We start from the raw sequence: 16,432 nt of genomic DNA on the forward strand, positions 1-16,432 counted from the left end.
AGAGGGGCAGCCACATTAGGTAACACAGAGTCGTTCAGGAGAGTGCCAGGAAGAGGTGCAGCAACCGCAGTTAAGGAACGGCTGGGACGAACAAGGATAAGCGAATCAAACTCGTGACCCTTGTTAGGGTTACACTGGTTAAGGCGACCCTTTACAAGGCTTGGAAGCATGTGGGTAACAAGCCATTGGACGTGGAGAGGGTCATTAATTATACGTATATTTTCTACTTTGCCGAACTTTAGCGCGAGAACGGTTTGTCCAAAACATATGAATTTGGTCTTATTCAATGCAGGATTAAGTGCCCTTTAACCGTCATGAAGACCACTTTTCGATAGGGTAAGTCCTTTACGCGGTATAACCGGAAAACCGCAAAAACGCCCCTTTCGGGGGCCCCCACCACTTAAGCACAACTCCGTCGAAGTCGAAAACTTAGGAGAGTCTTAATGGGCAACCAATGAAGCCATTAAAGCAAAAAAATCTTTTGTAGGAATTATTTCCGATTTAATCAATTTTTGTGTTTAATTCTACTGGCCTACAAAAGAAGTCATAGAGTATAAGATATCGAATCCTTAGCTGTTTAAACCCTAGTAACAAGTTGGCGTTAAGAATAAAAAGAACTACAATAATATAACTTTACCCGTAGACTAAGTTTATTTTCCATTCCTCTTCAGGAAAGTTTAAAATACTATCAACGCAACAAAAGTTTGAACAGGGAAAATTTTCCTTTGATCTTATTGAAGTGATTATTTAACTTGAAGCGGTTGACTTTATCCAACTATTTATTTGGAATTTGATATTATAATTTATTTGCGTTTAAGTTATTTTAGATATTCAAAACTGAAGATACCTTCCGCTGATAAATAAGGCTTATTACAAGTGCCATGATTAGACTCTAAATAAGGTTCATTTATCGGGAAAAGGGATAATATAGGAACTAATGGAAGTTTTTAGGTTATTTCAAACTGTTCCAAAAGGTCATTCAATCATCGCTGAAAAATATATTTAACCTAATGTATTCCGATTCCAAATATTTTAAAACTTTTTCCAGGAAAACTTTCAATCAATTGACTACATTATCTAGCATTAAACAAATTAGTGGTGCAGACCTCAACAAGTTCGCTCAAACGCAAGTTTCTTTCCTAATTAATAGCAATTATCATTATTTACATTGTAAACCATCCCGAGGCATTCGTAGACACATTTGTTATAGCTGTATTTGTTTTTGCGCCGGAGTCATTGAACAGCCCACAAAAATAGCAACTTAAGAGATTCTCTAATTTTGCAACGAATAATTTTAAAACGTTTTTGTTGTTGTTAGAGGAAATTTATGCTATCCTAGAATATTTAGACAAAAGTAAAATAATGCTATTGGTGTAACTAAAACTCTTATTTGCCTAAGCTATTATTTAACACTAATAATACCTACTCGTACTATGAAACACAATTTTAACTATGAAAGGTTTAATATTTATGAGAACATTTTGACTACATAAAGAATTTAGCATTTGCACTATTTCAAAGGCACTACTTAGCTTTTTTTCTAGTGTTGTAGCTCATAGATTTTATTACCACACAGAATCACGCATAACGATGTACCTACATACAGAGCAAATTAAAACGCGTATGCTGTCAAAGTGAAACTTTCAAAGTGCAAAGTCGATTTAAATATCGCATCGAAACCGACAGACTCTCGGGACGTGTATATTGCGACGGAAACGTGGAATATGTTGCGATTGCATTTTGTTTTATTTCCCGCGACCGCCGGTATTGCCCTCAATTTACGTTGTAGTGGAAAATTCGGGAAAATGCCGGGATCTAAGATGGAATTTTAGAAGCGGCTTGCAAAATACTAAACTTTATTCAAAGATTTTGTTTTATTTATACTGTTTTACTGATTAACTTTTTAAGAAAAGATCGTATCTTTAGATTACCTACAACGATAATTCCAAAATTGACAATAGATACGTTAAGTTTTAAGTTAAGTACGGAAGAGGTGCTGATATTTTGAAATTTTTACTATACAATATTATTTAACTTTTACGTCTTCTTTATACTGTCCATTTACGATATCTACATAGTCACGGCAAACACCCATTATTTATAACAACAATGCAATATACAAACTATAAAACGTACATAAATGTACAATTGTACGAAATAAAACAAGATCTATGGGCATTACATAGGCGTAATGGTAGCAGTAAATTATTAAAATGGGCTCTTTCAAAATTACTCAGTATACAGTGTAAGAACCGTAGAATGAATAAAGTGTTTATTTGATGGTAGGGAGTTCTCTGTGGACTTTGTTTCCGAATTTAGTTTCAAACTTGTTTCAATGTGGTTGGGCCTCAGAAGGCAACAATGTCACTCTGTCAGAAACTAGGTACTTATTGTCAATTAAATTACTGAATTAGACCCAGACTGCAAATCTGAAACAGATACCTACCACAGCTTCTCTCTTCCATTTTGCTATTTGATAATGTGAATACATAAAATATACAGTCTTCTAATTAAGTCTTCACTTTTGCAGAGATTTTTCAGAGTATGATTTGCATTACCAATAATATTCAATTTGCTATATCATCTAAAAAGCGTTTGATAAGTAGGTAGGTATAATCTTATCGAATTAAGCCGGGTCCAGACGGGTGTAATGTGTAATGTAAAATAACGTCGTGTAATGCAGTAACACGAATCACGTGTGAACGAATAAAGTGCTGCCCATACTGTTTCCATTACATTACACTATACATTCCATTACGCATTACACCTGTCAGGACCCGGCTTTAAATTCCTTCTCAAGCGAATTATAAGTACCTGCACACCGTCTAGCTAGAGGCACTGGCACTGTTTCTCCGAATGACACTATTTTAGGGACATCCTATATTTTTAACATTTTCGACCTTGCGGCCAGCGGGCACGCGTGGAAACTTTTTTCGGCCAATTAAGGGGTCCGTCTAGCTGCATACCGATAATGGTGCAGTCGGGTAATTTACACACTGTCTACGGGCCACGGGCCGTGACGGACAGCCAAACTTCATTAAAACAGGCTGGCTCACACGCGCGCTTTGGAATTATGAAATTAAAGTACGTGGACGCGATTCTTTATTATTTTTTTACGGATTTTTCGACAGCCTAAACAGTTCTTGGGCAGACATTGTCGGATTAGAATCTGACAACAATTGTATCAATAACTCTAGCAAAAGATTTTGTACTTTACTTCGATTTAGAAATCAGAAAGAAACTAACTGAAGAGTTGCGAACATTTTACAGTATAATATCGAAAATATAAAAAGTTTCGTACGCGTCTTTTACCACAATTCATAAATATTTACAAACTTCGTTGTAAAGTTCATATGGTTAGACTTCACAACAACGGATTGGTTGGATTAAGTTCATGCTTGGGAATGAAACTTATATTTTTTCTTGCTATATTATCTACCTGTGTATAGGTGGTAGTCACAATTCACTTCCGAAAAGTTTCAGATAGTAAATAGTTACCTTGAAGCTCCACGAAAATACACTAAACAAGACTGAAATATTTCAACAAAGTTTAAATAAATAAACAAAGTTTGGAACTTTCTAATTGAAAGCCGTTCCCAAAGTTATTGCTATAACTAAACAAAGCGTATCTTATCGTTGGAACAGAGTTATTGGCGCAATCAACCCGCTGCAAATTAATTGGTTTACGACTGTTGTAGCCTAAAGTTTACTTTTACTGCTTAGCAATAGCAAATAAGCTGTAACCATAGTTTCCTTTAAGTCATGAATTGGGCACAATTTTTTTTTAATTATAAGCTTGATATTGCTTGTTTGTAAGTGTGAGCAAATCTTGCAACTGAATTTAAGACCACTTCTCCTCAACCGATTTGAGCTAAAGATATACTAATGTAAATACGATGACAATACAATGTCATGGTACCATTGAACTAGTATGATGATGGAGACAGGAGGTGGCCATAGGAACTCCTAAACGAAACAGCGGAATTGCACCCAATTTGGGTTCGTTGTATTTGTCTTTTCGGGCACTTTAGTTCTAGATGATGCCCAGGGCCCTGATAATGGATTCGGGAGTTGGCCATAGGAACTCCTGAACGAAACCGAGGAGATTCGTCGAGTTTGGGTTCGTTGGATTTGTCTTTTTGAGCACTTTAGTGCTAGATGATGTCCAGGTCCTGATGATGGAGTCAGGAGGTGGTTATAGGAACTCCTAAACGAAACGACGACGGAAACTTATCGAGTTTGGGTTTGTTGGGTTCGTCTTCCCAAATACTTTGGTGCTAAATGATGACCAGTGCCCTGACATTGAGATACAACTAAAAAGTGTAAAATTGGAAACCGGGAAGTGGGTTAATTTTATGTTGCAAGATTTGCCTACACCAGATATGTGAAAGTAAATAAAAACTTGTAAAATAGAATGTAGGTACGGGTAGCTCACGCTCATCTTTACTGGGACTTGTATGTTGCTCGAAGTTCCAGAATGCTAGGTATTGGCTGATGTTTGTTTCTTTCAAACATCTACCAGGAATGCTTTAAATACATTTCTCTGAACCCAAACGTAATAGAATATCACCCCAACTTTTCTGGATTTTTGGGAAAAAATCACTTCGTGTGACAGTTAGTGCTTTCTTTTAAATACACTTGTTATTTCACATGAAAGTGTAAGGCCGCTACCAATCGATCAACGTGGAAAGTGTATTATTTTGGAAAAAATATATAAAAAAGTATATTAGTAATCTGAGATATTATTAGCTTAGCATTGTTTTATATTGGTTCTAAAGCCTCAAGCCCTTAGAGTTTGAATTCTTAGATGGGGCACGTTTCTACCTTCTTTGTAAACACCTAAAACGGCACCTAACGTGGACACCTGAATTATTGCGGACCTGAATTAAAAATATTGCAGTATTATTTTCAAGAATATGACTTATTCCGCGGTGTGTGCACTATTTTGTTTTTAGTTCCATTAAAATTTTACGATTTCATCGGAAAAGATTGATAAACTTAATGATCGTGCGTTTCCTCGTTTTATTTTAACACCTATAAAAAACTGGGCTTAACCTCACCAAAACAATGTTATCGGGATTTTATGGGGAAAATAAAGATACGGCAAACGTCATATTATTAGTTAGTAATTAAATACGTAAACTTGACGGCATAGGAACTATGAATGCTTTGTTTATATTTTTTTTAAGTTGATATCATTTTGGTGTTAGTATGGAGAAAGCAATGTTATGGACATTACGAGTATAAAAATACATCAAGAAGATCCTAATTATTACCTACTTAATTATGAATTATTTATTATTGAATACGTTTACGGATTAGCAAGCTGAAATGGCAGTGGGCAGGGCACATAGTACGCAGAACTGACGACCGATGGGGCAGCAAGGTTCTGGAATGGAGGCCGCATACCGGAAAACGCAGAGTGGGACGTCCACCCACAAGGTGGACCGACGACCTAATAAAGGTAGCAGGAAGGCGCTGGATGCAGGCCGCTACCCACCGTGTGATGTGGAATGGAAGTCATTGGGGGAGGCCTATTTTCAGCAGTGGACATCCTGTGGCTGAAATGATGATGACGATGATGACGTTTACGTTTTAAGTTAACTTTTATGTGTAGTATTCAGGACAAGATTTATAAAATGATTTAGGCCACCTTTCAATTCTACTAAGAAGAAAATTGCATACCTATGACAATGAGTTAAATGCGTGTGAAGTTCAAATGTTTATCAAGTATAAAAACAAAACAGACTTACACAAAACAAAACACAAGCACAATCCCACTCCACTTAATTTTTGTACACTCACGAGCTGTCGTAATCCCGCATCGAAAAATATGCTGCAAAAACGCACGAATCTCTCTCGCAACCCGTTAAACGCGAATGGGGGTATTTGCGACCAGGGGCGGAATCCCCACCGCCCCACCCCCAACCGAGATTCGTTGCTAAGATCCGCGCGCCCCTAATTTTGACCCTCTGTGTACCGCGTGCTGAGGAGGAATAATACGGGCCGTAAACGATACGAGCACGATGTTGTTACGGAATATTGATTGTGTTTTGTTTTGTTATCTCACATGTTCACAGCTAAATATTTAAGGGACGAGGAAGTGTTCTCACTTTGTTAAAACTGGTTTTTATACTAAAATTAACTAGTTATTTATGGTCAGGAAATTACTAAAATTCCCATTACCCTCTCCTGGTAGGGAAAGTAACGTCAATATGCATACGTTATTAAGTCGGTTTACTAAACAAAACAAGCCTTAAATGGACTGTCCAACTCCATAAAAGTTGTTGAAGCATTTTTTGACATAGGTACAATTAAAATAATAATTTCACAATTGTTCACCATTATTTTTTACAATGAAAATGTATTCCCAATACTCTTGAACGCCTCAATTAAAACTAAGGAAAGCAAAATTGTTTCCGAATAAAATGTTACCTCATATTGCACAACGAGAACTGCTATATTGTTCCGATTCTTGGAAGCAGAACATTGCTCGACGTCCTAGAACCTTGGGTGAGCACTCACGAAGCTTTCTCATAATATCACATTTATGTGAGTAACATTAAGGAATTACTTCACCAGTTATGCGGCGCTTCCCGCGGGAACTCTGTTAGTAATTCGCAGAATAGTAATACTCCTATACCTTGGGAATTATTTTCCTTGCATTTAAATAAATCATTTAGCACTCAGATCTGTACTTCTAAGGAGTGTACTGCATGTATTTAAGTCAGAAACGTGTAATTAACTGGTTCTGGTAGGAGAACAAGAAATTTTAATTTAAACTACTTATAACCGTTTGACGTAAAAAAAATCCTCCATTTAAGAAAATAGAGTATGCTCTAACTTTGGGAATTCGGAAACAAAATACATGAAAAAATGTTAACAATTCTTGCAGCTTTAATTTTTTAGATAGGCCCTCAACACTTAACTGAAACAAAGCCTGTCGCGGATCGATCGGCCAGGCTTTCAGGAACGGGATGTTCGCAATTGAACACCGAATTTTGGCGTACGCGGGGTGAAATTTAATCACAAATTTTAAGCCGAGGGCTTAATTCTCTGTACTTGTACTTGTTTGCTCCAGGAATATTATACAGTATCGATTAAGCGCCCGTGTTAGGCTAAATTCTCTGTACTTATACTTGGTTGTGTAGTTTGAAGTTGTGATTGATCAGGGATTGGTTTATGATATTCTGACTTTGCTTTTTAGATACCTACCTATTTTTTATCATGATTTTGGATTCGTTTTCAACAGATTTTTTTTGTTAGTTTTACAATCCGAATGAATTGTAATTTCATGAATAAGTGGCTTTTAAACTCAAACTTGGTTGTAATCTTCTGTAATAACATTTCAACATGGCTTTTAGTCAGTTTACGAAGCAACGCAGTATAACTATGGTTCTATCAACGTCTCTACATTGGATTCAACTCCTTATTATTTTACATTAAATATCGACAAATAGGTTGTTCTCGTCGATCCACCCGACTTTATAATGGGCACATCGCGATATGGTCGGCCAAATCATGAAGTGTCGGCCTACCACAATATGCCCGGGCACATCACAATGTGGCCAATCCAACGATCGGCCCAGGACAGATACAATACATTTTCGTCGAGATCTTTTCTGTATTTCATAGAAATTTTATGAAGAAATATTGACTTATAATGCGGATAAGCAATGGTATGAAAGATTAAATAGAGCGAGTAAGATCAGTATCGAATGTTAGTTTCTTCAATCGAGATACTGTTGCATTTATTTATTTCACTTTCCAAACGAGATTTTATGGTTATAAAATATAAAGGTATTTTTTAAAATCTCTGTTTAAAATTATGATAGGTAAGCGTTTTCAATTAGAAATACTGAAAACATACCTACAGCAGCAGCTCAACTTATTATATTTATATGAACCTTGTTTTAAGTAGGTACTTAGCCTGTACTCCTATTGAAATCATTCAAATACAAGTTCCGGTATTTAATATTTTTAGACAATTATAGTACCTACAACAGGAAAATTAGATTTTACTAACCATCTGATAACTGATAAGGTAATCATTAGCGTCGCAAGGATCAATGAACCAAACTGACCACTGATAACACCGTGCCAATCACGTGATAAAAAACAAACACTCCGAATTCGTGACTGGTACTTCTATTTTAAAATCTATTTTTTATATCGAACTGCCTCGTTACTGGAACTTTTAACATGGCAAGTGAACTGAAACTTGTAACGCTACAAACAAAAATGTTTTCAAGCGTTTGGCAAATCGGGTGTGAGCGCAGATTGACGTTCCACCAATAAAATAAACTGTATCCCGATAACCATTGTATAGCCTTTCATTTGTTTCGTACATTTTTGTTGCGAAATCGACCCTATTGTGACTACATAAATAAAATATACAAAGTTTACCTTAAGTTGCTGCAGATCATTAATAAGAAAGTAAGGCAGGCCAATATTCGTGGTAATTGTAAGTGCCAGAAAAAAAGATTCAACTTTTTATTTACAGTGGCATGTTTTTCGTGAGTTTTCTCGTACACAAGGAAAGGCTGTTTTTTTCATAACGTAGGTACCTATAGTATGTAGTTACAGACAATCTTCCATGTGCATTATCTAACCATACTATAAGTACTATACTAATGAACAAATCACGAACCAAACAAAAGGCGAGAGCGCAGTTCATTCAGTCGCTTCTCATTCAGAATAATGTGATTAGCTGCAATTGAGTGCGGTTTACACCGACCGACTAATCATGGGACAATTTTCTTTCAAAATGTGATAGGAAAATTACTTTACATGGTTTTCGGTGGACTAGTATTTTCACCCTAGGTTTACAATCGCAAGTAAAACAATTAAAAATAAAATTACTTAACTGTTAGTGACAATATAAACTATTGTTGTTTTATAAATAACAACAGTAATTCGATTCCCGGCCGGGCAGAAATTGAAATGATGAATTTTAATTTCTGTGACGGGTCTGGGTGTTACTATGTATAATATGTATGTATTTAAAAAAAAAGTATAATATAAGTAGTATATCCGTTAAGCTAACACCCATAACACAAGCATATTAATTGCTTACTTTGGGGCTAGATGGCGCTGTGTGAGATTGTCCAAAGATATTTATTTATATTTAGTAATTAATAAACCAAAAGTGAAAGATTTCTAGCGAGATCAATTAGTAAGTTGTTCCTGTTGAAGATGCAATAAAAAACTAATATTTTGTGAACAATGTCTAGGAACAATAATTTATTAAGCTTATTAAAGACAGACAATTCTTATACGACACCCACGGTACATTCTAAAAAGTCTTAAAAAACTTATTGTCTTTCTCCAAATCTGCTCAACGGTATAATTTAGATGTATTTTAATAATAAATAAGAAATGATTATTGTTAACCATCTTAATTATACGTCTAGCTAGCAGCACCCATTTTAAAAAAGATGTTACTGCTCAATCATCACCAACAATTACAACAATTTATTGTCTTACTACATCTAGCACTATTTTGTGGTTAATTGCAGTATTTTCGCACTTTGTTAGTGAGAAACTGTTTAATAGAATATAAAGTTTAACGCGTTTAGTTGCAGTGCGATAATTGCAAACAATTTTCGACTCAGTTTTAATTCATGTAGTGAATAACGTTTTAGCGAATTTTTAACAGAGATAAAAGTTGTTTCAACAAAGTTGTGGTAGCTCAAATGTTTTCATTGGGAAATGGTTAGAGGATAAAATTTATTTCTGTCATTGAGAGGCAGTAAATTTATACTGATGTAGGCTAGTAGTATTACGTCCTTATAAATGACAAAATGATTTTCATCAATTTGCCAGTTAGCCACTGGCTAAACATTTACATGCACCACACGTAAATTTCTTCAATCTGTTAATTGGGAGGTTCAATCCAAACGCCACATAATGAAGTAATTACGAGACAAACAGTGTAGCACAACGCTCATTCAGTCGCCAACGCCATCCATTCATAGTGACGTAATTAGCTACTCTATAGCGATTTAAACGCGACGATTTAATTTTAAACAGTTATGTTATTAGCTACATTATTAGCGCACTTTACACGCTGCGGTTTAAGCTTTAACATGTCTGATTATTATTTTATCAAGGAAGTTGTAAAGCTCTCATGACCCCTGAAAGAGAAAATCATACGTTAAACTAATAAATGTATACTTTAATTCCAGACAATCACTTACTTTTACGACTGTTGCAGAACAGCCATGGTTTTTAATCTTAATTGCTGTTCTTCTCAACTCTCGAGTTCTAGTTTATCCTTTAAGTTAAAGAATGAAAACAAATTGAAGTCAGCATTTAATAAAAATAATAATACAAGTCGTTTGAAATAATAAAGATACTAAAATTATGATGCTAAAAATATTGATGTTAATAGCAGTCAATTATAAAAAAAATGTGAAAATTGGCAAATAGTTACACTGAATCAAAGCTACTAATAAATATAAAAATGTAGGTACACGTCTACTCATTATTAGTTCATCATAATATACGTCCATCACAGGCTAGTGTTATTCTGTCATTGTTGGTACATTTTATTTCTGTCAATGTCCAACCTGTGTGAATTTATTAACTCTTTCAAACACTTTTTTAAACAATTATATAGGTAAGTCGTGAGGTGTAAACCGTCCTTCCAGGCGAACTAGCAATTAGGTCGTTAAAGGGTTCTTGTTCTACATATTTTAATTACGTGCAAATATGCGATGCAATTACACAGTCCCATAGATTGTGGCGCGCGCCGCAATTCAACATCGGGTTTCGCACGTTTGATTAAGGCGATAGAAATAATATGCAGACATTTTAAGAAACCAGTGGTCCCCAATCTGGGGCGATAATTACCCCCTCGAAGACGGGCAAGGCTCAGAGTTACAACGATCAATTAAAATGTCTCTGAAAAACTGCGTAGCGCAGTCTTCCGAAAATATTAGGATAAGTCTTAAGGATCCAAAGAAAAAATACAGGGAAAATGTTGTTAGAAAGCACACTACGGAGTCTGTAAATTTATTTATTTGGACTTCCTACACGAATTATCTTATTTTATTTATTACTAGCTTTCCGCCCGCGTATTCGCCCGCGTGGAATTTTGTCTGTCACAGAAAAATATCGTGCGCGTCCTTGTTTCTAAAACCGGTATAAAAACTATCCTATGTCCTTTCCCGGGACTCAAACTATCTATGCCAAATTTCATCAAAGCAAGACAGAAAACTAGACAGACAGACAGAGTTACTTTCGCGTTTATAATATTAAATAGAATAGATAGTATGGATTAGCATAATAGCTAAGTGGTTCATTAATTCAAAACTTAAAATGTTAGTCAGAAATCGCCATAAAGGCTTATTTATGAAAATACGCCGTTATAACCCTTTATGGTAATAATAGCTCAAGCTCAAAAATCTCTAGAGCTCTGTGGACAATGCCAAATGTCCAATAGGCAATTGCCTCAATTGAGTCTGTTGATATTTGATCGTTTAATTCATACTCATTAGTCTCACCTTACACAAACTTTGGAACCCTATGGAACAATAGTAATTAGCATGCTATGCCAAATTGCCAACTGCATACCACGTAGAATTAGGTAAATACTCGTAACATAGAAAATACATCATACCAAAAGACAATTTAACACTGCTATGATCGTAATTTAATTTTTCTCATTCCTCGTATTCTATATTTCGATTCCCATTTATCTATGTACACACTATAATAATTAATAACACTTGGTTCCTGGAATATGTGATAAAATAAAATAACTACGAAATCTCCTTGATATTAAAAACAAAGCAAGAATCGTCCGAATAGCCAAATATTTTACAAGCCAGTCATATTTCACTTGTATTCCTTAATTAATTTTGTTTTGACAGTCATAATAATATAAGTGCCCATTAAATCTGTGATTTTGATTTGACAATATTTTTCTAAAAGACTCACGGGTTAATCTGAGATGATTTGATACTATTTTCTGACTACATCGCAATAGGATCAATAAATGAAACCAATTACAAATAACTAAGCATTAGGCAAATATCTTTTGCTCCTAAAGTACAGCCGATCATCAAGACAATTCTCATGCCCGTATTCACAAACGATGCTTGCTTCAGTGAAGCAGCAAATAAAACGCACAGCGTTGAAAGAGCTCTGTGATTGGTTCGTGTGTCACCCTATGCGTCTACGCGCAATGTGAGACCTCATAGTAATGTTTGTGAATACGGGCGTGAATCTCTCTACAGATTTATTTATTAAAGTTAATCTAAAGCCGGTGTGGAACCCAATAAATAACTAAAAAAATGAATATCAAACAATCGAAACACGAATATCTGAATCGCAACAAGACAGTGAGTTATTTATTTTCAATTATAAATAATTAATGAAACAAATTAAATAAGGCGAAGCATTTCAATATACATAAATGTATGATTCAAAATAATAAATGAAACTCTACATTCTAGTGAAATATTTTATATTTTCAAAATTAAGATATAAAAACGTATTCTAATTCTAATAGTTCATAAATAAAGAAAGATATTTTAATGATGAAAGCTTACAACATCGATAACCCTACAAACGTATATTATAGTTTACCAATATCCTTAATTATATTTTACCTCATTATCGCCGACAGGGTGCGAAAATTAATTAAACATCCTCATTGCATTATAAACCCTATTCTATTGGGCAATGGTCTTAATTCATTCAGTATTTATTGGACTGAAAACCGAAGCTATCGCATTTTCCGAATTGCCTCAATTTTCATTTATCTACATACGTGGGATTTCGGTGATCGTCTACTATGCCTTTTATACATACCTGCTTAAGTAAGTCTTAGCATCATAACAAAAGTCTTTCTGTTTGCCTGAATCTGTCTTGGCATAATTGCTTCTCATCAATATTATTATTAGGCTGGGTTGCACCATCTTACTTCAACTTTGACAAACGTCAAAAGTCTGTCAAACTCCATACAAAACACACCGTTTATCGTCATAGTTACCGTTAAAGTTACTTGATGCAACTCAGCCTTACCGTTGTAAAATACCTTAAATACTGCTAATTGTCTATTTCTATTTAATCAGAACCATTACGCCATTGTTAACGCTTCATATCAATTAGATTTATAAAAATCCGTTAATGTTGTGTTTTCAGAAGATTACTTATTTCCCTGACTTAAGTTTTTCTGTAATTTCATTATTTATAACCTTGTAAACTTAAATGTAACTTGTTGATCTGTAAGACTATCATAAATGTCAGCAAAAGATAAGGTATTTTGTTATTTATTTTTATTAAGTTTCATTTTATCTAAAAGTTACATCAAAAATATTGTCTCCACTCTCCGTTACGTCCGTCAAACGCCCTAACGTCTGATATGTCAAACCATGCACATTTTTTTATTTGGAGTGAATGACCTTCAAAATTAACCCCTGAAATGATAACTCAACTAATTGCACATCACGTCTCATTGAGGCTACACTAACTCCGAACTCTAGAAAATTCCACGCTGAGTTTCCAAGAAAATACCCAACGTGCTCCAAAGGCAGAGTGACTGCAGAGATTTATTTTCCCCATCGGATATTCGGAAATTGGATAAAAATTAAAAATTCGAAAAAAAAATTATCCTAAAAACATTTTTTTATTTTCAAATGTTTATTTATTCTTGTGCAATTTCTAAAAAATATTTCATAACATTTTTGAAACGAGATAAATAACAAAAATTTCCTAGGTATACTTGTCCCGGTAAAAAAAGAACAACCACTACATGATGTCAAAGTTCAAAAATGGAAATGGACAGACACTTTAGTAATTTATAAAAGACACGTCCAGTGTCAATGATGCGAAAAAGCCGCGCAATTTTACCGCCCTAGCCTATCATTCATGACGGCACATTAAAAAATACGTGTAAATATTACCTCCTAGTTGTAACGCGGACTGGCAACGTCGCGCGGCGCGGTTAAATACGCTGCCAAACAGTTACAATACGCATTGAACTGTTTGAAAATTGGAAGCGGCACTGTGAAGACCGGCAGACATCTGAGGGGCGACGCGATGCTGCAGCGTTGCCACGCCTCGCATCTCCAGCCGGCCAATCCACGGGCCCCGTTCGTTGCATGCGGTTTCCGAGCGACAGCTCGACTGCATATACCTATCTCTCTCTGCTTACCGGCAAACGCACACGCTAAAGCGAGTACACCAAAACGTAGACAAGCGACTGCGCACAAAAATAGGATAAACTTTCGTGAGGAATATTGGTGTAACGGTTCGAGTTTCGCCGAACGATTTAGGACTTTCCGTGAAGGGTGAATAAGCTTTAATAGCGTGGCTGTGGGGAAAAGTTAACTTGGTGTCGTTGAAAACGTTTTTGGTGCAAGTTAACGTAAATACATCATGCACTATTCGCGGTAAGGCATCGATTAGTGGACTAACTCGAGCCGTACGGGGAGAAATGGAAATTTTTCGACGAAGCTCAACTTTGAGGAAGTTTTAAAATGGAGCCCCAAGGCTGAATACTGGAATTGGCTGCCTCAACTTTTTCAATATTTTTTAAAAATGTTATAGCAAGCTGTTTTTCGTTTGTTAAATTAAAATGATTTGATTGATAAACTGTATTATAACATTTAGTAAAAAACAGATTTATTACATATTTTATATGAAAATAATATTATCATAACGTAACACAATCCATCCTTCATTATAAAAGTACAGGGTGTTAGGTAAATGGGTTTATAATCCGACACTAGCCCATATTAATTTATTCATATAAATGGTTAACACCCGGTAAAATTAAATTAATAAATATAAAAATCATAAAAATTTCTAGTTTCTTATTGACTTTCCAGAAACATTATTAGTTTGAAACTTCCTGTCACTGAGCAGAAAAAATCACAACTTACCAGACGAATCTACTATCTTCATATACTTACCTACTTGAACTTCCGAACTGTCAATTCAACTTTCAACTTCCACCTAACCCATTGTTAAGGGCAAGACAGATGTAAGATACCACTAATTAATGTATTGTAAATATGAAAACAACAGTCGGGTCGTTTCTAAATGAGTAAAATATGGATATTACCTGGGCAGATGGCGCCGCCTGCGGTGAGCTGGTGTCGGACTTATCAACTACAATATTAATAGTATTATATTATTTAATTGCTCCACGGGACACTAAATTGTGGGCTTTTATATGATTTAGTATTTAGCAGCGTTTAATTTTCCGGAATACCACTGGTATGTTGATTTTTTTGATAAAAATATTTACTTAGGAAATTAGTGTGGATAAGAAAATAATGAAAGATATTCAAGGAAAATGGCTTTCATTTAGAAAACCCGAATGTTCTGAAAGATAGGATTTATGAGTAAAGATTTGAGAATATTTGAATACAGAATTTGTAGACGAAGCGCGCAGCGTCGAAAAAACCGATGCTGATAAATACTGACTCACAGAACGACGCGACGACACAATAAAAGTAGCAGAAGGTGGACGCAGGCTTTAGAGTCTAAAGCTTACACCGTACGACCAGAGGTGGAATTGTGTAAAGCAATCATAATCATTTGACAGTTCGTACGATAAAGTAAGTTAAACAAAGCGTCTGACAGAATAATCGTACGTTATGAACTGTCAAATGATTACGATTGCTATACACAATTCCACCTCTGAGGTAATATGAGAGGTATATGGGTACTCAGGTACCATCGCATCCAACAGTAATGAGTTGACATCAGTTAGGTACATAGTTGATCGTCTCTGCAAGTCAATAAGATCATTATAGTCTCCACTGCATGCAAGAGCACGATCTTTCTAATTTACCAGGGATAAGAGGATTTGGCTTACACTGGTAAACAGTCATGAGACATCTAAAGGCTCTTTAAAAGCATAATTTGTCTGCAATATTTGTCCCATAATAGAATTTTAAGACCTCCACGGTTAGACTTGAGGTGGTCCTCTTCTATACAGGGTGTTAGGTAAATGGGTATATGAGCCGTCACTAGCCCATGTTAACATGGGCATATAAATGGTATGGTGAAATCAGAAATTTGATATCATCATTTAATTTTTTTTAATTTTCATACAAAATAAATTTTATAAAATCCGATTTGTGTATCGGTATATATATTTAAATTTTCTGACCATGTTAACATGGTCAGAAAATTTATATCTCCATTTTAATTATTTTAATTTTCATACAAATCGGATTTTATAAAATGTATTTTGTATGAAAATAAAAAAAATTAAAATGATGATATCGAATTTCTGACTTCACCATACCATTTATATGCCTATGTTAACATGGGCTTGTGTCGGCTCATATACCCATTTACCTAACACCCTGTATATACTTACTCTGCCAGAATCGCCTAAACTTCTCTCATATAATCGTCCTTCGTATGTTCGTTAATCAATCCTCTTATCGCCCCAAGCTTAAGCAAA

General features: G+C 35.1%; 1 protein-coding gene across 1 annotated transcript in view; it reads right to left on the reverse strand.

Annotated features, from left to right (window-relative positions):
* The window catches only part of LOC135086712 (LIM/homeobox protein Lhx9-like), a 37,309-nt gene extending 23,306 nt beyond the window's left edge, over positions 1 to 14,003 (reverse strand). The window contains exon 1 of the mRNA XM_063981489.1: positions 13,914 to 14,003. The gene's annotated coding sequence lies outside the window, so the exon portion shown is untranslated. The remainder of the gene's footprint in view (positions 1 to 13,913) is intronic.
* Between the last annotated feature and the right edge of the window lie 2,429 nt (positions 14,004 to 16,432).

The sequence above is a fragment of the Ostrinia nubilalis genome, chromosome Z (genome assembly GCF_963855985.1).
Source record: "Ostrinia nubilalis chromosome Z, ilOstNubi1.1, whole genome shotgun sequence".
Classification (NCBI taxonomy): Eukaryota; Metazoa; Arthropoda; class Insecta; order Lepidoptera; family Crambidae; genus Ostrinia; species Ostrinia nubilalis.